We start from the raw sequence: 23052 nt of genomic DNA on the forward strand, positions 1-23052 counted from the left end.
TTTTCTTCCATAGGGAATCATTGACTGTTTTTCTATGAAATTTTTTCTAAGTTAAAATAGCAAAATATTGCCTAAAAATCAGAACAGTAACTAAATCGACTTTACTCATTTGTTTCCAAGAACTGTCCCAGAACTGAATCTAGGATCCGGTCCTGGAGTTGCAAAAGTAATCCTGAAAGTAATCTATTGCAAATAACTTAAAACTTCCATTGAGCTCAATGCATTATTGTGTTTGAAATTGTGTTGCCTATTGCAACAACCTGTAACTATCTACAAAAGTCAATTGCATATTGCAAAAGTATTCAACTAAAGCCTATCATTCTGAGAAAGTATATTTTAATACCTATTGTTGGTTCTAAAATAAAACAGACATTTTTTGTATATAAACTATTGGCCTAGAGTTCAGTTCTTGTGTGTGAGACCATTTGCTGACTGTGTGCAACAAATGCTTTACACTGTCCTCTGATACTGCCTTACTGCTCGGCCAAGCTACACTTTAGAGAGTAAGGTTATATATAACTTTAGCCTCTGGGGACTGTGGACTCTGAACACACTGTACCTATTTGGGAACAGTATATACAGAACCACTTTCTCACAGTGGGTCCCTTGATTGGTCATGGGACAAAATTCAGATGACATACCACTTAAGCTTCAACTGTCTTGACTTCACTTTGGGAACAGACACTGCACCAGAGAAGATTCCTGGTGCTCCTGGTCTTGTCATCCTGCTGGTCTTCTGCAACGTCTGAGTCCGTGCTCCATACAGGTGCTTCACCAGGCCTGTGGACATCCAAAGACACCTGAAGGAATCTTCCTTGTAGTGAAGGAGTCACTCCCCTGCATCTTCAGGCACCGCAACTCAGCTGACTGGTCTGCTGATCCTGGGATCCCACAGACTCCGGAAGGTTCAGCTACACAGGTGGTGGTTCTGCAACTCCCTTGAGGCCTGCACGGTCTTCTCACTGAGTTTGAGGCCAATTCCCCTCGTCGAAACCGATGGAACAGAACACCTTGTGCACCACGTCAACTTGCCTTTACCAAGACTTGTTGAGGCTCCTACCTCCAGCATCTCCTGCAGCTACGATCTTCACCTGCCTTGTATCCTCTGCACCGTGGGGTTTCATCTAATGGTGAGCTGCTCGAGGTCCTCTTGCAACTCCTGTGCCACTGGCTCGTGGGTCCTCTTGAGGGTCTTCTTTGGCTCCAGTAGGCTCCCCTTCTTGCTAAGGGCCGGCCCTGACTTACCCGCTTGTGGTGAGTCACTTGGACCTTGCTAGTCCCAACACTGCACCCTTTTCATCGACTGTTGTTTGTTGCTGCCAAGGCTTGGTGCCTCCGCCAGACTCTGACCTCCTGGACTCTCAATATCCGATGTGGGACAGCCCGTAAACTGGTCTTCCACACCGTTGCCTGGTCCACAGAACTGCAGCGTCAAGGGCACCGTCACTCTCCTGCATCCCCGACATCAGTTGACATTCTTTTTCCGTGCCTCCTGGTCACTCCTGAGTGGCATAGACTCTGTCCCCTCTGCTTGCAGGTTCTTCTTACCTTGAATCTACCTTTGGGTTCTACCGGACTCCTTTGTCCCCTTCTCCAGCGGCATCTTTCCTGAAGTCCTCCATTGTGGTCTACAGTGGTTTCCAACATCACTTGGCACCTATGCACCAGGCTTCCCTGGTGTAGGTATTCTTGTTCCTGGGGTATACATGGGTGAGGTTGCTCTCCAACCTTCCATCTTTCACTGTGTTTCTTCAGGGTCCACTGGGAAGGGTCCTTCTTTAAAACTGCAACCGCGACTTACGCATTGACCTAACATTGAGCACGTGGTAGTGTTTCCACTTTGTACATGACTTCTGTTGAGTTCCTAGATACTCACCTTTGGTGGTTCCTTAGGTCCCCGGCTCTGCTACGTCTTCTGTGTCCACTCTTGTCTTGAGTCGTGGTTTGCATTCCACTATTTTAGTATATGTTTGGTCTCCCCATGGAGGCCATTGTGTATTTGTACTACGCATGTGCTCTATTTCCTAAGTATTGTGTTTATATCACTGAGGAGATAATACATTGTGAGTGTTTGTAATAAAATACATATTTTTATAACTACACTGTTCTTCTTTTACACTTAACCTATAACATAAGATTAAGTATTGCTGAAACAAGCTGCTTTACACTCCTTCTTGACTAAGCCTGGAGGCTGCTCTCCACAGCTACCACTTGGAGAGCTTTCTAAGGTTGTCTAAGACCATTAAAATCACCGTAAGGGTTGTCTGGATTAGTTCAGGTTGCTACACTTACTAAAGTGAGCACCATATTCTAAGCCAGCCTCTCAACAAATAATATTTTTATACAAACCAATTGGTCGGAGTTCAGTGTTTGAGTGTGTGATATCATTTGCTGATTGAGTGTGTACAACAAATGCTTAACACTACCCTCTGATAAAGCCTTACTGCTCGTCCAGACTACCACAAATGGAGAGTAAGGTATAATCTACGTTTTCCTCTGCCTACCTTTGGGGATCCATTTTAATCTGTGCACACTATACCTTACTTTCGTATAGTTTATGCAGAGCTAATTTCCTACACTATTTATTGATTTCAAATTTGAGTCATTACAATACTGCCCACCTACATCCATTGGTCGGTGGTGGCTTGAGTGTCGAAACATTATGTATATATCGTAGGTGTTAACACTATGGAATCAGTTAGAAAATGTAGAGTAGAAGGAAAGATCAAGAAGGAACAGAACAGAAGAAATATAAAAAATAAAAAAAAAACAGGATGGGGGTGGTGCTGTTACTCAAATCTAGGTGGTACACTCAGGTAGTGTTACTCATTAGGTGCAGCTGCTGGTATTAGACGCAAAACCCGTAAGTAGCAAGGGCAGCACATCTCCCGAAACTCAGCAGACAGATATGTAAGGCAGGGTTGCCAAATCTTGCCAAAAAGGGGAAGATGTTGCATTGCCACTGCTGTTAGCTTCTCCATCCCTATTGTGTCCCATAACCTCTGTAGCCAATCTAGATGTGTTGGGGTGTCTTCTGTGCCCCATTTGCTGAGGAGAAGGTGTTTGGCTGCCCCCAGTGCAAGAGTGATCGCTGGACCCCGGGGAGACTGTAAGGGGTAGGTGAGGGGGTTTGGGAGGCCCAGTGATACAAAGCTTGGGAACCTTGGGACTTCTTTCGTGTATACGATATTGATTGCGGCACCATCCCAAAAGGATTGCAGCTTGGGGCATTGCCATAGGATGTGGGTCAGTGTTCCCTGTTGGCCATAGTGACGATAGCAGCTGTCATCGCTGGCTGGCGACCATTCTCGCCTGTGTGAAATACCAGCAGTGTGAGGGCGCCTTCTTTCTTGCATATTTTTATATAATAAACAGGAGCATAAACCCTTAAACCTCGTTGAGACTGGGGTATTAGTGTAAGAAACAACAATGATTCTCAACAGGTATCATTAAGCATAGACAGATAAATTGCATGTACAAGACATTACAGTTTGAATAAGGAAGACTCTGAAAGAATTGGGTAGAAAAAGGTCATGATGTATTAGATCAAAAGGGGGTTTTGCAAAAAGGACATACAACTGTTCCATTATATTCATTTACATCATTGTATCAGCACTGTACGCAAAATAAATGATATAAGAACAACCCGAACTTGTACTTGGTGCTTAAGTGTACGTGACACGAAGACGGCGACGCAAGTGACAAGGTGAAATCAGCTGGGGACGGCGCAAAGTGAAGTGAAAGTGAGATTTAGAATAATATATACAAAGGTTCTGAATTCAATATCTTTACAATAGAATTACTTAAATACACATAATCAGGAACCATAAGGCCATCAATTAAGCTGAGGAGTTGACGGCGTTTCGATCTGAGCAGATTGGGATCATCATCAGGACTGGGTTGTCATATTCAAGAAACAGTGCTGTACAAGAAAGAGAGGGAAGGGATTAAGGAAAAGGATCAAGAGATAAGGTGAACTGGTCAATGAAAGACGGGGAAAGGGAAGGCCCTAAGTTTACGACCACCAAGAAAAATAAGGGCCAGTTAAGACGGGTCTATATCAGCAAATTAGGGTGCATGGAAGGGGGATAAAGGGAGGAAAGGTAAAAGGCGTGGGAAGGGGGGGAGGGGAGAGGCTGTCGCGGGTGGTGGCGATAGGGGTCAGATAGGAAGGGGGGGGGGGGGGGGAGGTGTAAGGAAAGGGTTAAGGAAACCGAAGGTAAAGGAAAAACCAGGGACTAAGAAATCTAATACCTGTAAACATGTATGACTCTTGAATACAGAAGGTCGCTAGAGAATATGAGTAGGTGAAAATCTGTGGGAGGGGAAATTCGAAAATTAGTGAATACAGAGAAAAGCGGAAACAAGAGATGAATAGGAACCAGAAATACCTGGACGTGGGTCAATTGAAAGAATTCCAAGGAAGGTGTATAGGGTTTACAAAGCAAGGCGAGGGTGCTGCTCGTAAGTATTGTGAGCAACCGGAGGCAATGAATGCAGCAATTGTGAAATGGGGACAACAGGAGAAGGTTAGAGGAAACTGACGGAGGTGCATGCACAAGGAAGGGGGGTGTAGTGAAGGGGGAGGTAAACTATTACCTTGATTTCAATAATTCAGCCTCATGTTTAAGTCGGCGCTAGAAAAGCGCGAGAGGTACTGACAGCCTGGAATTAGAAAAATAAATAAACTAAGCCTGGGTCAGACTTGAGCTGGAGCAAACTAAATATGAAGAGAAATGACGACCAAAAACCGAAATGGAAGTGGAAATACCTAATGAATAGGGCGTCAGGGAAGGCGTCTGATTCAACCGGAGTTCGGCGTCCTGAATGATGGACGAACGCGGGTCCGGACCTCCAAGCCGGGAAGGGGGGGCGTGGCTGTGACGTGAGACTACGTCCGAGAGAAGGATTGAGCTAGAAGGAGGACTAGGGAGAGGAACGGGGGGGCGTGGCTATGACGTGGGAATACGTCCGAAAGAAGGATAGGAAAGGGAGGCAGCTAGAAACAGGACTAAGGAGAGGAACAGAAAAGGAAAACCAAGTTAAACAGATACAAATTAAGCAGTAAGCTGTGCAATTGGAAGACCGTTCACACAATATAATTAAGGGGCAATAATATATGTTCCCTGAATGAGCAATGCCAGCATCACCAATCACGCCATGAACAACCATGTCCATGATGAACCAATAAATACTTTCATATTTACAAGGTTGCAGGAAGGATTAAATTAAATATAATTACCTTTATGGTTGATACATGAATTATCTAGAGAGAAGGGGGGGGGGGTAGTTTAGAGTCCAGAAAGGGGACAAGGGAAGGGGACAGCAAATAAAAAATATAAAAGGTTGGCTCAGTATGATTAATGTAGGAGACTGAGGTGAGCCGTATTGGAAATCATTTAAGAACCGAAGGTTCAGAGCAAAATAGTACTATTCCATTCATCACGGGTATTCAACCCCGCGTTTACAGAATTACAGATGGTCATCCATTTGGATTCGCTTTTGTTAAGCAGTAATTTCATATTACCGCCTCTTACAGGTAGTGTGGGCTGTTCAATCACTTGCCAAACAATATCAGTGGGATTGTGGCCTTTTTCCAAGTAATGGCTCACCAATGGAGCTGTCAGTATTTTACAGTGTATTCGGCTTTTATGTTGTATGATGCGTTGTTTTATCATTTGAGTTGTCTGTCCGATATAGGTAAGGTCACAGGGGCACCTAATTGCGTAGACCACGTTGGGGGACCTGCAGTTCGTCATGGTTTTAAGCATATATAGCCTGTTTTGAAATCCTTCCTATTTTGTGTCAAGTCACACACTGAACAGTTTTGACATTTATAATGCCCAATGATGGGGGGGAAGGCCCCAAGCCGAGGAAATGGTATTGGTGTCAGGTGGTTTAGTTGGCCAAGTTATGGCATGGACCAGATGTGTTGCTAGATTTTTACCCCGTTGGTACGAAAAAAGGGGGAGTTCTTTAAAAGAGTCCAGCTGTCTAAGTACAGACCAGTTTCGTTTGATGATTTTTGAAACCTGAAGGCTACAAGGACTAAATTTTGAGACAAAGGGAATTCGGGACATGTTTTGTTTGGGTTGTGGAGTGAGAAGGACTTCACGTGGACAGTACCACGCTCTTTTGCGTGCTTTAGTCAAGAGACGTTTAGGATATCCCCTGTCTACCAATTTTTGTAATAGGACATCTGACTCTTGAAAATAGTCTTTTCGCCACTTACAATTCCTACGAATTCGTAGGAATTGTCCATGGGGAAGGCCGTCACGGAGGGCACGAGGATGGTAGCTCGAGTAATGAAGAAGAGTGTTCCGTTCCGTGGGTTTACGATAGACTGGTGCCGATAGTACCATCCTCGGCGTGTATGGTAACGTCCAGGAAGGGTAAATCGTTACATTTAGTATCGACTGTGAAGTTAAGATGTTGTTGGGACTGATTAAGCCAGATCATAAATTGATCAAGGGTGTCGGCAGTGCCTTTCCACAGGACCAAAATGTCGTCGATATAGCGACGCCAGAGAGAAATACAGTCAAGAAATGGATTGTTACAGTTGAGAATATGGGTTTTCTCCAAATTGTGTACAAAAAGGATCGCAAAATTTGGGGCAAAGCAAGCCCCCATGGAGACGCCTTTGATTTGCAAATAAAAAGAATTGCGATATAGAAAATAGTTGTTCTCCAATGCAATCTTGAGTAAATCCATTACAAAGTCTGTGGGGATCAAACATGGACGTGGTCTATAATCAAGGAGATCTCTTATAACTTGAAGTCCCTCGGAATGGGGGATATTTGTGTAAAGAGATTCGATGTCTAAGCCTGCTATGATTTCGGAATTGTTGTCAAAAGGTCTATTCTCAATTGTAACAATGAGGTCCATCGTATCTTTTATGTAAGTGTCGGTAATGAGTACAAACTCTTTAATAATGGCATCGATATATTTCCCTAATGGTTCTAAAATCGAACCACAATCTGACACGATGGGACGGCCAGGTGGATTCGTGGAGTTCTTATGACTTTTGGGAAGTATATAGAGGACTGGTGTGTGAGAAAGTGCCATCTTTCTTGCATGGTATGCCCCCACTTTTTGCTAAATTGCTGAATGTACTTCGACTGAGTGTACCCTGGGTTCCTGCCAATCAGGTGCCCAGGGCCTATGTTCCTTCCTTAAACCACACAAACTCCAAATTGGCAAACCCTAGCCACATGTCAGCCCCTAGTAAATGGTACCCTAGGTACCCAGGGCCTTGTGACCAGGGAAGGCCTCTAAGGGCTGCAGCACTCATTGTGCCACCCTCAGAGGCCCTGTACCCTTACACACACACTGCCCTTGCAGGCTGAGTGTCTGGGTGCAGGACAAAACAAAGAGTCGACATGGCACACATCACTGTGTACCATGCCCATCACCTACACTGCCAAGGCATTTGTCAGCCACCCCTCTAGCTGGGTGCATTACGCCTATGGTGTGGGCACAGGAGCAGGAGCCCTGTGCCCCTACAGTACCCAGGTCCATTCCTGGGCACTGTAAGTGCAGTGCTGTCATTTAAGAGTGCATGGTGCTGAGAGCTTGTCAAACACGAGCTCCACAGCACCATATTGGCAACACTGAAGCCTGGGAAGTTTGGTATCAAACTTCTCAGCACATTAAACCCACACTGATGCCAGTGTAGGATTTAATGTACTAAGCACCCCAGAGGGCATCTTAGAGATGCCCCCTTACAGCTAACTTACAATCCACGTCTGCTCTGAGGCTGCCCAGGCTGCCACACAGCAGACACGTTGCTGGACCCCTGGGTGGGAGAGCCCCTGCTCTCCCGGGCCTGCAACAATGCACATCCTGGGTGAGGTGAGAAATCTCCTCCCCCAGGATGAGCAAAGGGAAGCTTCAAAGGCATGCCGCCAGTTGGAGTTTCCCCAGGCCACTGCAACCCCCCACTCTGGCGGGAAGCTTGGCCGGAAACCCCATACAAGGACAGGGGATGTGCCAGCCTGCCCACCCCACCCCTCAGGTGGGGGAGGCGAGGTGAAGCACATCTCCGGGCTCTCGCCATCTTGAAGATGGGAGGCCCTACCCTATCAGGATTAGGCTACTGCCCCCCTCCCACAGGAGAGAGGCAGGATAGGGGGTGTACCCACCCCAGGACAGGGACCCATTGGTCTCTGGCCTTCACCTACCTGTAACGCCCCTAAATCTAGTATTTAGGGGCCCCCTGAACCTTCCTTCCTGAGATTCCAGATAGAAAACTACAAGAAGAGCAAGAACAACAAGGACCTGCCCTGCAGCTGCTAAACAGAGAAGACCCCAACAGCTTAGGCCCCAGCCCTACCGGCCTGTCGACTCTCGAACCTGCACCAGCGCGGCATCTCTCGTGGCCAGCAACCTCACCAACCCCGGAGGACCTGGCTACCTTTTAGCTCTAAGCCCCTGGGACTCCCACGAGTAGAGGCTCTACTCAAGAAACCTATTTGCTATCCCTGGCACCAGCCCGGGACCGCGGACCCAACACACTCTGCACCAGCCAAGCCTGGCCAGTGCCGGAGTGGACAAAGACCCTGAGGACGACCCCACGGCGACTGTGACCCAGAGTCCGGCACCCAAGGACCCCCCTCGACATCCCGGAAGAAGCCTGCAGCCTCAGAACCAAGTGCCACCCCAGCCGCGATCAACCAGAGGGTAAGATTCCCGACGTCAAAAGGCACCCCTGCACCCGGCGCCCTGCGGCCCCCTGTGCCCAATCCCGGGGTACCCACCTAACCTACAACTACCCAACTTACCTCTCGAAGTGGTGGTGGCACCTGAACCATCCTCGTCCCCGAGCCTGCAGCCTTTTTCCAAACCGGAACATTCCCATTGATTTCCATTGAGCGCCCGAAGGCTCAAAAGCACCCTGCACCCAGCCGCCCGAGTGGCCCTGGCAGTGCCCTCTCTACACTAACCTACTTCCCCACTTGCCCTGAGTAAGTGACCAGGAGCCCAGCTCCCACAGCCGCGTGGCTTGCCAGACAGCAGCCACCAACCAAGGCCCCCCTATCCCTCATAGGATAACATTGGGCCTAACTCTCTGCACCCGGCCGTTCTGAAACCGCTGAGGGTGAACCAACTGTACCTACCTGACACTGGGGGACCCCTGAGTCCATGCCCGGAATTTCAACTCTGCCAGTCGAGTACTTACCCTTAAACCGCTAACTTCATTTTCCTCATAGGGTAACATTGACTGGCTTTTTCTTCAAAAATCTTCTAAGTGTGAACTTTTCAAAACTGCAAAAATTCACCAAAAATCAGCCAAGTGACAAAAACGAATTTACTCACCTGCTCCCAGGTGAGCTCCCAGTGCTGGATCTTGGTGCCCAGCCCTGACCCTGAAAAGTGTTCACAACTATACTTACCTCTAACTCATTTTTCTCCCATAGGAAACCATTGTCTGCTTTTCTGTGAAATTTCTTCTAAGTGTCTATTTTTGCAAATTTGAAATATTCTTTTAAAATCGTACCATTTCTGCAAACAAAATTACTTACCTGCTTTTGATAAGGACCCCAGTCCTGGGTCTAGGCACCCAGTCCTGGATTACTAAAGTAACGATAAAGTACTCTACCTGCAATGTGAATTTCTTGCCATAGAGATCCATTGAATGTTTTCTTTGAAATATTTTCTAAGTGCTAACTTTTGAAATAGCTAAATATTATTTAAAAATCATTACAGTTATTAAGTCGACTTTCATCACTTGATTCTGAATACTGACCCAAGGCTGGTTCTAGGAGCCAGACCTGGAATTCCAAAAGTAATCTGAAAAGTAATTTATTACAAATAACCTGAATTTACCATTGAGCTCAATGCATTGTGATGTTTAGGAAATAGGATTGTTTATTGCAACCAACTGTGACTGTTTACACAAATTTATTGCTTAAGACAAAAGTATTTATATTCAACCTCTCATTCTGAGAAAGTATATTTTTACCCCCTTTGTGGTTCTAAAAATAAAACAAGCATATATTTTATATATACAAACCATTGGCCTGGAGTTCAGTTATTGAGTGTGTGAAACCATTTGCTGACTGAGTGTGTACAATAAATGCTTTACACTGTCCTCTGGTACTGCCTTACTGCTCGACCAAGCTACCACTTTTGAGAGTAAGGTCATACCTAACTTTGACCTCTATCAGCCTCTGGGGGACTGTGGACTCTGTACACCCTGTACCTATTAGGGAACAGTATATACAGAGCCACTTTCTCACATGGTGTCCGGGGAAATTTATTGTTTAGAAAGTTAAACTCTTTAGCAGATATGATGTTGAGGGCTTTAACTTGCCCAGTCAATGTTAGTATTTTATCTCTAAGAGCAGGTAGAGGATCCTTGGTCAATTGTAGATAATAGTTTTGATTAGAGAGTTGACGTCTTATTTCCAAGTCATATTTATGATTGTCCATGAGCACTATGCCCCCACCCTTGTCGGCTGGTTTGATAATTAATTCAGGGTTGTTGGCAAGGTTTTTTAGGGCTTGTTTTTCAGACAGGGATATGTTATATGGAACATATTCAAACCGAGTTTCTAGGTCAACTATATCTTGTAGGACTAGATGTTCAAACGCTAAAATTTCAGCAGGCATAGAAGCAGAAGGGGGATTGAAACTAGAGGGGGGATGAAACTGTGTGGCAGAGCTGTTGGAGTCGCCAGGTTTATCCGAAAAAAAAAAACTGTTTTAATCTTATACGACGGAAGAATGTCAGTAAATTAGATTGTACATCAAGAAAGTTTGTACGTTCAGTTGGTACAAAACTAAGTCCTTTACTAAGTATCTTGGTTTCATCATGTGAAAGAATGTGATTGGATAAATTGAAAATGGGTATGGTTAGTGGATCTTGTGCATTGCAGGTACTTGTAGAAGTAGTTGGAATTATTGAGGGGGTCCCCATTGATAGTACCTGTTGCGGGTTTGTCGCTCGCCTGAGTATTGGTGTTGGTATTCGCGATCATTTCGTGATTGGATTTGGCCGCGTCCGCGGCTTGGCCCTAAAAAACCAGGTGGTAGAAGGGGTTGGGGTCTTTGGGCTGATCCACTGGTATTGGAGGTACTAGCTCCGTCTGGTTGCTCACAATACTTACGAGCAGCACCCTCGCCTTGCATTGTAACCCCTATACACCTTCCTTGGAATTCTTTCAATTGACCCACGTCCAGGTATTTAGTTTGTTTCTGGTTCCTATTCATCTCTTGTTTCCGCTTTTCTCTGTATTCACTAATTTTCGAATTTCCCCTCCCACAGATTTTCACCTACTCATATTCTCTAGCGACCTTCTGTATTCAAGAGTCATACATGTTTACAGGTATTAGATTTCTTAGTCCCTGGTTTTTCCTTTACCTTGCCTTCGGTTTCCTTAACCCTTTCCTTACACCTCCCCCCCCCCCCCCCCCTTCCTATCTGACCCCTATCGCCACCACCCCCGACAACCTCTCCCCTCCCCCCCCCTTTTACCTTTCCTCCCTTTATCCCCCTTCCATGCACCCTAATTTGCTGATAAAGACCTGTCTTAACTGGCCCTTATTTTTCTTGGTGGTCGTAAACTTAGGGCCTTCCCTTTACCTGTCTTTCATTGACCAGTTCACCTTATCTCTTGATCCTTTTCCTTAATCCCTTTTCCTTGACCCTTCCCTCTCTTTCTTGTACAGCACTGTTTCTTGAATATGACAACCCAGTCCTGATGATGATCCCAATCTGCTCGGATCGAAACGCCGTCGACTCCTCAGCTTAATTGATGGCCTTATGGTTCCTTATTATGTGTATTTAAGTAATTCTATTGTAAAGAAATTGAATTCAGAACCTTTGTATATATTATTCTAAATCTCACTTTCACTTCACTTTGCGCCGTCCCCAGCTGATTTCACCTTGTCACTTGCGTCGCCGTCTTCGTGTCACGTACACTTTTAAGCACCAAGTACAAGTTCGGGTTGTTCTTGTACGTCTATTTTGCGTACAGTGCTGATACAACTGTTCCATTATATTGTTCATTTACATCATTGTATGTCCTTTTTGCAAAACCCCCTTTTTTTGATCTAATACATCATGACCTTTTTCTACCCAATTCTTTCAGTCTTCCTTATTCCAACTGTAATGTCTTGTACATGCAATTTATCTGTCTATGCTTAATGATACCTGTTGAGAATCATTGTTGTTTCTTACATCTTTCTTGCATGGTATGCCCCCACGTTTTGCTGAATGTACTTTGACTGAGTGTGCCCTGGACTCCTGCCAATCAGGTGCCCAGGGCTGATGTTCCTTCCCTAAAACAAACCAAACCCAAATTGGCAAACCCTGGCCACATGTCAGCCCCTGGTAAATGGTACCCAGGGCCTTGTGACCAGGGAAGGCCTCTAAGGGATGCAGCACTCCTTGTGCCACCCTTAGAGGCCCTGTACCCTTACACACACACACACACACACACACACTGCCCTTGCAGGCTGAGTGTTTGGGTGCAAGACAAAAACAAAGTCGACATGACACACATCCCTGTGTGCCATGCCCATCACCTACACTGCCATGGCATACATCAGCCACCCCTCTAGCTGGGTGCCTTATGCCAATGGTGTGGGCACAGGAGCAGGAGCCCTGTGCCCCTACAGTGCCCAGGTCCATTCCTGGGCACTGTAAGTGCAGTGCTGCCATTCAAGAGTACATGGTGCTGGGAGCTCGTCAAACACGAGCTCCACAGCACCATAATGGCAACACCAATGACTGGGAAGTTTGATATCAAACTTCTCAGCACATTAAACCCACACTGATGCCAGTGTGGGATTTAATGTACCCAGCACCCCAGAGGGCATCTTGGAGGTGCCCCCCTAAACCTAACCTACAATCCACGTCTGCTCTGAGGCTGCCACACAGCAGACATTTTGCTGGACCCCTTGGTAGGAGAGCCCCTGCTCTCCTGGGCCTGCAACAATGCACATCCTGGGCGAGGTGCTAAATCTCCTCCCCCAGGATGGGCAGGGGGAAGCTTCAAAGGCATGCCGCCTCTGTGAGCTTCCCCCCAGACCACTGCAACCCCCCCACTCTGGCGGGAAGCTTGGCCGGAAACCCCAAATAAGGACAGGGCATGTGCCAGCCTGCCAACCCCACCCCTCAGGTTGGGGAGGCGAGGTGAAGCACATCTCCGGGCTCTCGCCATCTTGAAGATGGGGAACCCTACTCTATCAGGACTAGGCTACTGCCCCCCTCCCACAGGAGAGAGGCAGGATAGGGGGTGTACCCACCCCAGGACAGGGACCCATTGGTCCCTGCCCTTCACCTACCTGTAACGCCCCTAAATCTAGTATTTAGGGGCACCCTGAACCTTCCTTCCCGAGATTCCAGATTCAAAACTACAAAGAAGAGCAAGAAATAAAGACCTGCCCTGCAGCTGCTAAAAAGAGGAAGACACCAACTGCTTTGGCCCCAGCCCTACCGGCCTGTCGACCCTCGAACTTGCTCCTGCTCCAACCCGGCATCTCTTGTGGCCAGCAACCTCACCAACCCCGGAGGACCTGGCTACCTTTTGGCTCTAAGCCCCTGGGACTCCCATGAGTAGAGGCTCTACTCAAAACCTACCTCTAATCCCTGGCAGCAGCCCGGAACCGCGAACCCAGCACACTCTGCACCAGCCAAGCCTGGCCAGTGCCGGAGTGAACAAAGATCCCGAGGACGACCCCACGGCGAGTGTGACCCAGAGTCCGGCACCCAAGGACCTCCCTCGACACTCCTGAAGAAGTCTGCAGCCTCAGAACAAGGTGCCCCCCTACCGCGATCAACAGTGGATAAGATTTCCAGACACCAAAAGGCACCCCTGCACGCGGCGCCCCACGGCCCCCTGTGCCCAAACCTGGGGTACCTACCTATCCTCCAACTACCCAACTTACCTCTCAAAGTGGTGGTGGCACCTGAAGAGTCCTCGTCCCCGAGCTTGCAGTCTTTTTCTAAACTGGAGATTTCCCATTGAAATCAATTGAGCGCACAAAGGCTCAAAAGCACCCTGCACCCAGCCGCCCGAGTGGCCCTGGCAGTGCAACCTCTACACCTACCTACTTCCCCACTTGCCCTGAGTAAGTGACCCAGAGCCCAGCTCCCACAGCCGCGTGGCTTGCCCGTCAACAGCCACCAAAGAAGGCCCCCCTATCCCTCGTAGGATAACATTGGGCCTAACTCTCTCTGCACCCGGCCACCCTAGAGTCGCTGAGGGTGAACCAACTGTACCTACCTGACCCTGGGGGAACCCCTGAGTCTATGCCCAGAACCTCAACTCTGCCAGTCGAGTACTTACCCCTAAACCGATAACTCTATTTTCCTCATAGGGTAACATTGACTGGCTTTTTCCTGAAATTTCTTGTTAGTGTGGACTTTTCAAATCTTAAAATATTCACCAAAAATCAGCCGAGAAACGAAAATACTCACCTGCTCTTGGGTGAGCTCCCAGTGCTGGATCTTGGTGCCCAGCACTGACTCTGAAAAATACTTACGACTGTACTTACCCGTAACCCAATTTTCTTCCATAGGGAATCATTGACTGTTTTCTTTGAAATATTTTCAAAGTGTCAACTTTTAAAATAGCTAAATATTGTTTAACAATCATTACAGTAATTAAGTCGACTTTCATCACTTGATTCTGAATACTGACCCAGGACTGAATCTAGGATCCAGTCCTGGAATTCCAAAAGTAATCTAAAAAGTAATCTGTTGCAAATAACTTAACATTTCCATTGAGCTCAATGCATTGTTGTGTTTAAAATAGTGTTGCCTATTGCAACCACTTGTAACTGTTTACAAAAGTCAATTGCATATTGCAAAAGTATTTATATGAAACATCTCATTCTGAGAAAGTATATTTTAAATCCAAGTGTTGGTTCTAAAATAAAACAAGCATATATTTTTTTTATATATAAACAATGGGCCTAGAGTTCCGTTATTGAGTGTGTGAGACCATTTGCTGACTGAGTGTGTACAACAAATGCTTTACACTGTCCTCTGATACTGCCTTACTGCTCGACCAAGCTACCACTTTAGAGAGTAAGGTTATATCCAACTTTAACCTCTGTCAAACCGTGGGGGACTGTGGACTCTGTACACCCTGTACCTATTAAGGGACAGTATATACAGAGCCACTTTCTCACAAGCAGTGTACATTTTTTAGGAGCATCTCTTTATTGGTGGTATTTAAGGTGGATGCATGGGCACGGTGCAGAATGTCGTTGCACTCCATGTCGGTGAAGGGTCTCTCACATTCCCTTTACCATCTGGTACGGGCGGGAGATTTTAGTTGGGTCTGTGGTGCATTCAGGAAGGTGTAAAAGTCAGATAGTATTTTCTGGTCTGTGTATCTTGTGAGGAGCCATTTTCGAAGGGCGTCAACACTGTGCTGGCGTGTGGCCTGATCCAAGGTGTCTCACCCAATGGGCTACTGGTAAGTACTGCCAGTGTGCCGGCTCGGGGGGGCATAAGAGGCCTATAGAGTGGGAAAGTCCATAAGGCCGCCTGAGTCTAAGTCCCTGACTCGCTCGCAGTTGGCTTTCTGCCAAGCCAGATATACCACTCACGTAGCCGGGAGTGTCTGCATTACATACAGAAGTTTGGGTAATGGCCTTTTGAAGGCTGCTATGCGTCGGAGCCAAGACCGATTATGAGGTTTCAAAATACTGAGAGTGGCTCGCGTATTGGTTGAGAGGAACCCATAGTTCTGGGCCACTGTGGCCAGAAGTGTTGAGTGGATTTAGAGCCCCATGTATGGCATCCTGTTCTCTGCCCACTGGAAAGGCATAAGGGTTGCCAAGTTGTAAGAAAGTGGCTCTGTATATACTGTTCCCAAATAGGTACAGTGTGCAGAGTCCACAGTCCCCAGAGGTTTGGCAGAGGCTGAAGTTAGATATAACCTTACTCTCCAAAGTGGTAGCTTGGTCGAGCAGTAAGGCAGTATCAGAGGACAGTGTAAAGCATTTGTTGTACACACAGTCAGCAAATGGTCTCACACAGTCAAGAACTGAACTCTAGGCCAATGGTTTGTATATAAAAATATATAGTATTATTTTAGAACCAACAATCGGTATCAAAATATACTTTCTCAGAATTAGATGCTTTAGATAAATGATTTCAATGGGCAATAGACTTTTGAACACTGTAGTTACAGTTGTTGCAATAGGCAACACAATTCAAACTCAATTATACATTGAGCTCAATGGGAATTTCTTAGTAAATGCAATGAATTACTTTTTGGATTACTTTCCTTACCACAGGACTGGATCCTAGATTCAGTCCTGGGACATTACCTGGAAACAGGCGAGTAAAAACGTTTTGGTTACAGGTATGATTTTTAAGCAATATTATTGTATTTTAAAAGTTGACATTTTGAAACTTTTTCACAGAATCACCAATGTTATCCTATCGGAGGAAATTCACTTAGCAGGTAAGTGGGGTTATTGTTACTTTTTCTTACTCGGTGTTGGATCCTGGATCCAGCACTGGTGCATCTCCTGTAAACAGTTGAAAGAAATCAATTTTGGTATACAGGCGATTTTTAAGTAATATTTGTGAGTTTCAAAAATCGACACTTAGAAGAATTTCTGGAGAAAACCAGGCAATGTTATCCTATGGAGGAAAATCAAGTTAGCGGTAAGTACAGTTGTAATTACTTTTCAGGGTCAGTGCTGGGCACCAAGATCCAGCACTGGAATCTCTCCTGTTAACAGGTGAGTAATTTCGTTTTCGTTATTCGGCTGATTTTAGGTGAATATTTTAAAGTTTCAAAACTCAACACTTAGAAGAATTTCCAAGTGAAACCAGTCAATGTTACCCTATGGAAGAAAAGTGAGTTATCGGCTTTTGGGTAAGTACTCGACTGGCAGAGTTAAGGTTCTGGGCATTGACTCAAGGGTCTCCCAGGGTTAGGTAGGTACAATTACACCCTCAGCGGCACAGGGGCAGCCGGGTGCAGAGAGTTAGGCCCAATGTTATCCTATGGCGGGCAGGGGGCCTTTGGTTGGAGGCTGCTGGCTAGCAGGCCACGTGGCTGTGGGAGCTGGGCTCCTGGTCACTTGCTCAGGACAAATGGGAAGTAGATTAGCACAGAGGTTGCACTCCCAGGGGCACTCGGGCGGCTGGGTGCAGGGTGCTTTTGAGCTGTCGGGCGCTCAATTAATTTCTACGGAGAAGCTACAAAACGAACAAAGGCTTCAAGCTCGGGGACGAAGATTCTTCAGGTGCGACCACCACTACGAGAGGTAAGTTGGGAAGCTGTAGGTTAGGTAGGCACCCAGGAGCTGGGCACAGGGGGCCGCAGGGCACCGGGTGCAGGCGTGTCTTTTCGTGTCGGGAAATCTTCCCCTCAGCTGGTCGCGGTTAGAGGGGTCCCTGGTTCTGAGGCTGCAGGCGTCTTCAGGAGTGTCGAGGTGGGTTCTTGGATGCTGGATTCTGGGTCAGTCACCGGGTGGGACGTCCTCGTGGTCTTTGTCCACTCCGGCACAGGCCTGGCTTGGCGGGTGCAGAGTGTGCAGGAGTCGCGGTTCCTGGTTGGCACCAGGGGCTTGTTACTTGCTTTGAGCAGAACCACTGCTTGTGGGAGTCCCAGTCTTTGTAGAGTCACAAGGCAGTCAGATCCTCCGGGGTTTTTGAGGTTGCTGACCACTGGAGACGCTGTGTTTTAGCAGAAGCAGGTTCGAGGGTCGACTGGCCTGTAGGGCTGGGGCCAAATCAGTTGGTGTCTTCCTCTTGTTAGCAGCTGCACGGCAGGTCGTCTTGTTTCTTGATCTTGCTTGTTTCAGATTCGGGATCTGAGGAAGGAAGGTTCAGGGTGCCCCTAAATGCTAAATTTAGGGGCGTTTACAGGTAGGTAAAGGGCAGGGACCAATGGGTCCCTTCCGTGGGGTGGGTACACCCCCTATCCTGCCACTCTCCTGTGAGAGGGGGTCAGTAGCCTAGTCCCGATTGGGCAGGGCTCCCCATCTTCAAGATGGCGAGAGCCCAGAGATGTGCTTCACCTCGCCTCCCCCACGTGAGGGGTGGAGTTGGCAGAGACTGGCACACCCCCTTTCTTCCCTTGGGGATTCCCTCCAGTCTTCCCACCAGAGTGGGGGTCGGAACCGGTGGGGGCCAGTTGCTGAGTACAGCAAGTGGCCTGGATAAGCTCACAAAGGCGGCATACCCTTGAAGCTTGCCCCTGCCCATCCTGGGGTAGGAGCCCTAGCACCTCGCCCAGGATGTGCATTGTTGCAGGCCCAGGAGAGCGGATGGCTCTCTACCCAGGGGTCCAACAACATGTCTGCTGTGTGGCAGCCTAGGCAGCCTCTCAGGACGTGGATTGGAGGTTAGGTTCAGGGGTCATCTCTAAGTTGCCCTCTTTCGCGCATTATACATTAAATCCCACACTGGAATTAGTGTGGGTTTAATGTGCTGAAGTTTGAAACCAAACTTCTCAGTCTTACCATCATGGTGCTGTGGAGTTCTTGTTGACGACCTCCCAGCACCACATACTCTTAATGGCAGCACTGCACTTACAGAGCCCAGGAATGGACCTGGGTACTGTAGCGGTACAGGGCTCATGCACCTGTACCCACACCACTGGCATAGGGCACCCAGCTAGAGGGGTGACTGAGGTATGCCAGGGCAGTGTGTGTTGTGGGCATGGCACTCAGGGATGTGTGCCATGTCGACTCTGTTATGTTCTGCACCAAGACACTCAGCCTGCAAAGGCAGAGTGTGTGTGTCTCAGGGCACAGGACCTCTAAGGGTGGCACAATGAGTGCTGCAGCCCTTGGGTATCTTCTCTGGCCACAGGGCCCTGGGTACCTAGGGTACCATTTACCAGGGGCGGACATGTGGCCAGAGATGCCAATTGGGTTTAGGCTGTTAGGCAGTTTTAGGTAAAGAACACAGGCCCTGGGCACCTGATTAGCAGGAGACCAGGGCACACCAAGTCAAAGAGCATCAGTAGCCTGGCAACAAAACAAGAAAAAAAGGGGGGGGGAGGGGTTACTGCACCAGAAACCCACTTTCTCACACACAAGTGGGCTGTCTTTATCGCCGCAATAGCTATACCTAGGGCAAGAGACTTTTACAGTTTGGTCTTAAATACGGAAGCAGTACTGAATTCAGTTAGCTCAGGCACCTTGGCTGATAAGGTGTGTTCAGAGATGTAAGAGTCAGGAGGACATCCTCTGCGTATACCATGATCTTGTGTTCTCTCCAGACCATCCGTATGTCTGCTATATTGGGGTTGTTCCGTATGCGCTTCTTCAGAGGCTCTATGTAGAGCGCAAAGGACAGGGGAAACGGGGCAACCCTGCCGAGTTCCATGCGTGATTGGGAACGGAGCTGAATTCACCCCATTCAACTGCACACTGGCCCGAGGGGCATGGTAACCTGATCGGTCCCGCTTGCAGAACTCGAAGCCAGTACATGCTCTCCGTAAAACACTGTGTATAAAAAGCCAATGCACACACTATCAAAGGCCTTTTCAGTATCTAACAGCAGGGATGGTGTCTGAGCGCTCCGCACCTTATCCAACAGATGGAACAACCGTTTTGTGTTATCACTACACCGCCGCTCCGGTACAAGCCCAGACTGGTCTGGGTCCACAAGACCCTGAACGTATCTGGCTAGTCTGGTAAAAATTATTTGCATCCACATTCACGAGGGAGATTGGGCGTTGGGAAGATCAGCATTTGGGGTCTTTACTAGGTTTACGAATTTTGGCAAAGCACCCTAGTTGGGTAATATGCCCGGGTCGCTGAAAATGTTAAATAAGAGTGCCAAGAGGGAGGTGAGCTGCGGGCAAAAGCCTTATAAAATTTGGCTCTAGCCATCGGCACCCGGCGCCTTGTTGGGCTTTGATTTCTGGATGGCCGCTAAATTATCCTGAGTGGTAAAATCTGCATCTAAAGGGGAAAACTTAGTCACACAGACTTCAAGGTGAGGTACCTTGGACAAGTATACCTGTGCTTCGGGCTCCAGAAACTGTTCCGCAGTGTAGAGCGATTTGTAGCATGCTCGAAAGGCATCCGCTGTCTTTGCATCTTACTGGAGGTGGACACAGTCTGCTCCCTGTATTTCAGGGATTCTCTGCTCAGTGGCCTAAGCTCGAAGGCGGTGTGCAAGCATCCGTCCTGCCTTGTTACCACCTGCATAATATTTTTGGTGGTTGCGGAGCAATGCTTATTCTGCTTTACCCATATCTATTTCCCCCAATTGTTTCTGGGTGGCTGTCACATTCAGGCCCGACCTCCGCCTGCCGCTTGTTGAGTGGCTTCCAGTTCGTTAACCTGTATTTCTAATTGGCGGCGTTCGGTCTGCCTCTTATGAACCGTGGCTATTGCAATAAAATTGCCCCTAACCACAACCTTAAGTGTCCAATAGTGTGGCCAGGGTGGTTGCGGGTGTAATATTTCCAAGAAGGTGGTTAAAACTGCCAAGGTGTCTGATCTTATTTGGTCATAGGTGAGGAGATTCGTGTTAAGGTGCCATGCTGGTGTGACCTGCGACTGCTCCGTAGTTCGAGGTTTAGAACGATGGGTAAGTGGTCAGATAACACTGCCGTGCCAATATCGGCTGAGACAGTGTCACGAGTAACTCAAGGTGTGGTAAGAAAATAATCTATGCAGGCATACGTTTGATTAGCTGCTGAGAAAATGGTGCATTCTAGAGATGCAGGGAGCGAATGTCGCCATACTTCGGTAAAACCCACTTCCTCTCACCAATCCTAGGGGTAGTCCGATTCCTATGGGCATCCATAACAATGTTGAAATCCCCTCCCATCAGTACCTTCCTGTCTGAGGTGGTCAAGAGTTGTCTCAAGGTATCCCTGACAAAGTTCCTGGTATTCGTTAGGGGCATAAATCTTGGCAAGGGCGTATCTAGTGCCAAAAACAAGGACCTGCAATGCTAGTAATCTGCCTGGTATGTCCAGAAAAACCTTTTTCACCGGCCCTGGGTGGCAAGTAGAATGGCCACTCCTGCTTTTTCGAACCCCAGAGAGGAAAATAACTGGTGATCAGGAGTGCAGCCTTTGCCAATCGCCCTGAAGTAGATGGGTTTTTTATAACCTGCAAATGTCGCATTTGGTGTCCCTGAGCAATGAAAGGAGGGCTAAACGCTTAGATGGGGCATTAAGGCCTCGAACATAGAGGTTAAGGACAGTTGGCACCACACAAATACCTGGGGAAAGATGTGGCAGTGTACCTCCCATAGAGGGGTGCGCCTGGCCTCCAACAAGGAGTGTGGGTAAAACTGTAACATGAGAGGAATAGAAAGCGAGAGCACGAAGGGGAGTGGTAGTAAAGAGCAAAAAAGAGAAACAACTCAAATATATCCTCCACCTGGAGTCGTACAACAAGCCATTGCCTGGGCCCATGTCGCCAGGTAACTCTCAATAAGGCACTGTCCGTAGGAAGGAGCTCTGCTGGAATCTGAAATGAGGCTGGGACACTGGACAGGATGACGAGTCAGCAGTTGCCACTGTCCACAAATCCAGATACAAGACGAAGAGTAACAATGAAAAGTCAAGACACTTGGGGCCATTCAGTGATCACTGTAAGCCTGATCGAGTTGTCCTCTCTTTGAGCTGTTGTAGTAACTTATTAGTGGCCTCCCGGCTGTCCGCCTCAGATGGTTTGCTCAAGACCTTTGTCTTTCTTCTCTTTGAGCGTCGCGAGGTGGAAGTTGTTGCTGTAGGGTTTCGCAGTGGGGAGTACTCCTGCAAGGCAGATTGCAGATCTGGCATGCCAGGGATCGCCTGAGGGTCCTCTAGGGAGCGTATCACCCAGACCTCATCCTGCCACACAAACTGGAGGCGGAAGGGATGCCCCCATTCATACTTGATATTTCGGTCACGCAGTTGGTTCATGAGTGGTATAATAGACCTCCTGCTCTGTAGCATCATCGGCGAAAGATCCTGGTAAAGCCACAGCCTATGGCCTTTGAAGTTGGTAGTGGATAGATCCCGTGCAGCTGACATAACCTCCTTCTGTTGGTGTGAGTGAAGACAGGTAAGTATGTACTGAGGTTGGCCTGGTGTGGTGGCCGGATGCCAAGCATGGTGTGTTTGATCTAAGATGATCTCTTCGTCCTGTAAGGAGGTGGTGATATGTTTGAAAAGGCGAATAATTAAGTCCATGAGACAAACCCGTGATTGTCTGCGATGGGACTCGCATATGTTGGAGCGGCAGGATCGGTTCTCAAGGTCCTCAGTGCGGTAATGGAGGTCCAGGTTTTGATTGCATAGTGCCAACAGTTCCTGGTGATGAATCTCCAGTTCCTCCTCGCGAGTGTCTCGACCCTCCTCCAGCGACGCCACCCTCCTACCCACTGCCTCTATATCTTTGCATATTTCTTTGCATTCAAAGGCTATATCATGATTGAGACCAGCGAAGTCCTCCATAAAAGTTCAAATAAGCGCTCCAGAAATGTCGCTGAGGGCACCGCACCGCTGTGCATTTCTGCTAGGTGGGGAATAGGCTGCAGCTCGCTCCACGTCTCCTACGATTCAATTCCCTCCCCTCGGTGTCAGCAGGAGCTAGATATGGTGCAGACCTGAAGAAACCGGGTCCAACAGTTACGCCAACTCGATCAAGGCTGCTGGGGGCAGGACACAGCAAACCTCCTTCACACTACTCCGGCGGCCCGCATGATTACACTGGGGCCTCAGGAATTTGCCTGGAGCCCTGCCGGGCAGCCTTATTCCCAACCTGCTCCGCCGTGCCCCTGTCCACCAGCAAGCGGTACTCCCACTCACCCGCTGCCTGTACCAGGGGTGGCGGCCGCACTCTGCGAGCTAGCCAAGGCCAGGTCCGGTGTATCGCGGCCCCTCCGGCGACACTCTCGGTCTCCGTTGTCAGCCACAGGCCAGCACCTACATGGGGGGGGGAGGCAGGATGGGGAGCGCAGTTCGGGATGGCAATCGGCGCTGCACTCCACCGCTGGGCTTCAAAATCCGGCAGAGCTCCGATATGTGAGACTTAGTTGGTTGTCATCTTGGACACACCCCCCTTGATTACACTTTTAGACCAATTCCCCTGATCAACCTTGCAATTGAGGATTCA

At 48.0% G+C, this 23052-nt stretch overlaps 1 protein-coding gene across 4 annotated transcripts in view; it reads left to right on the plus strand.

Moving 5' to 3' along the window:
• Nucleotides 1-23052, plus strand: part of ZCCHC8 (zinc finger CCHC-type containing 8) — a 399429-nt gene that overhangs the window by 93963 nt on the left and 282414 nt on the right. The window lies entirely within an intron of this gene.

Source organism: Triturus cristatus, chromosome 11 (assembly GCF_964204655.1).
Source record: "Triturus cristatus chromosome 11, aTriCri1.1, whole genome shotgun sequence".
Lineage (NCBI taxonomy): Eukaryota > Metazoa > Chordata > Amphibia > Caudata > Salamandridae > Triturus > Triturus cristatus.